The sequence below is a fragment of the Vulpes vulpes genome, chromosome 5 (assembly GCF_048418805.1).
Source record: "Vulpes vulpes isolate BD-2025 chromosome 5, VulVul3, whole genome shotgun sequence".
Taxonomy (NCBI): Eukaryota; Metazoa; Chordata; class Mammalia; order Carnivora; family Canidae; genus Vulpes; species Vulpes vulpes.
The window spans coordinates 99254184-99256291 of record NC_132784.1 but is presented as its reverse complement, the minus strand read 5'-3'; the positions used below and the strand labels follow the sequence as shown (position 1 = coordinate 99256291).

At 36.9% G+C, this 2108-nt stretch overlaps 1 pseudogene; it reads right to left on the bottom strand.

The window, feature by feature from the left end:
- Positions 1-846: 846 nt before the first annotated feature.
- Positions 847-1690, bottom strand: LOC112914532 (proliferating cell nuclear antigen pseudogene; annotated as a pseudogene).
- Between the last annotated feature and the right edge of the window lie 418 nt (positions 1691-2108).

Genomic DNA, 2108 nt, shown 5'->3' with positions numbered 1-2108 from the left:
GAAAAAAGTGTTTGTTTTTGCTAACAAATTGACAAAATAATGAAATACATAGGATTTGGTCTACTCTCCTCTTCATTTCTTTTCCTTTTTTTTTTTTTTTTTTGAGAGAGAGAGAGAGAGAGAGCAAATGATCAGAGGGAGGGGCAGAGAAAGAGAAGAAGAGAGAATCTTAAGCAGGCTCCATGTCCAGTCCAGAGCCTGTGACCTCAGGACCCATTCAGAGATCATGAACTGAGAGGAAATGAAGACTTAAATGCTTAACCAACTGAGCCACCCATGTGCCCCTCCCCTGTCCATTTCTTGAACTCAAGTTAGAAGAATACCAAAATAAGTTTGGCAAATGAATCCCCCAAAATATCTTGTACTATACTGTACTTAGAATACTTCTTATTGCTATATAAGTAGCATGTATTTGTATCAGGCTGCTCTAGATGGAGAAAACAAGCACATTTATATGAAAGAGTAGTTTGAACTGAATTCTCTAGGGTACTTGCAACATTCATGGCCAAATCAAGGCAACATCTTGTGATGTTTGAAATTCGATTAACTTTTATTTAAATTGAAAAAAAAATTCTGTAAACTGCATTTAGAGTCAAAATTCTTTTGTTATAAAAATCATGAGTATTTCTGGATAAGGTAGAAATATTTCTAAGTTAAGAAAACCAGATTTGACTTTGGACTTTATTCGTTAAACTGTAAAGAATGGAGGAAAAAATAGGTTATTTATAGAAACCATTTACTATGTATTCAGGTGTACAAATTTGGTGACAGAAAAGACTTAAGTGTTAGGATCTCAGAAGCAGTTCTCAAAGAACAAAATTTTATTTTCTTGGATTTTAAGGATGCCTAAGATTCTTCTTCACTCTCCATCTTCAGAGGTAAATAGTACTTTATACATCCCATATTAGCAATTTTATACACTACAACAAGGGATACATCTGCAGATATACTGAGTGTTACTGGAGAACAGAGTGGAATGGCTTTTGTAAAGAAGTTCAGGTATCTCAGTGAAAAAGTTACCTGACTGGCTCATTCACCTCTATGGTGACAGGTTCCTCCTCCTTATCAGCATTACTTGTTTGTGACAATTTAATATTTCCATTTCCTAGTACTCTACTTGCAGAACATTTCACTCTGTCTTTTGCACAGGAAATTACAGCAGCATCTCAAACGTGGCTGAGATCTTGGCATATATGTGAAAATTCACCAGAAGGCCTCTTTACTAGACAGCTATACTCTTGTTCTATAATTCCAGGTTGTTCAAAATCTAAATCTATTAACCTCATTTCATAGTCTGAAGCCTTTTCTTGATTTGGAGCTTCAAATACTAGTGCCACGGTGTCCTCATTATCCATGGCCCTTAATGTAATGATGCCTTCATTGCACATTTTCTTTTCTTTTCTTTCTTTTTCTTTTTCTTTTTTTTTTTTTTTTTTGGATATGCTGGCGAGATTCACACCCATTGCCAAGTTTTGGTCATAGTGGTAAGTGTACATGGAAGCCCTCAGAGCACAGGGTGAGCTGCACCAGGGAGATGTGGGATGAGTCTAGGCTCTCCAGGTTTATGCTACTCCACCTTATGTCACAGCAGGTCTGGTTGTTGAGATCCTTAAGGGCTTCCAGCACCTTCTTCACAATGGAGCCCTGGACCAGGTGTGCCTGACACATGGTGGCACAGTCACAAGGAGTTATGGCTACAGGTGGAGGTCAGGGAGAAGTCGTAGCCAGCTTGGGTATCACAGGATAAGAGGGAGCCAGAGAACATGGGAGTGAAAGTCTGAGACCCAGGAAGATCACCCAAAATGTTATTGTTAAAATTTGATTAATGCTTCTATTGGCTAGGGTTTTAAAAACTATTCATTGTTGGCATTATGCCAACTTAAGAGTCTGGCTTTTATTTCTTTATGATTTATGTAACTCAGCATGAACATTAAGGCTTCTTCACCTAAAGTTAGATACCTCTCAATTTCCCCACCAGAAACTTTATAATAAAGAGAAAAGGAAGTGTCATGCTGGAAACATAACTTTATTTCAAAACATAGTCTAAATATAAAAATTGAATTTTCCATACAAATATAGTTCTATGCGTTTTTTTTTAAGTTTTAGCG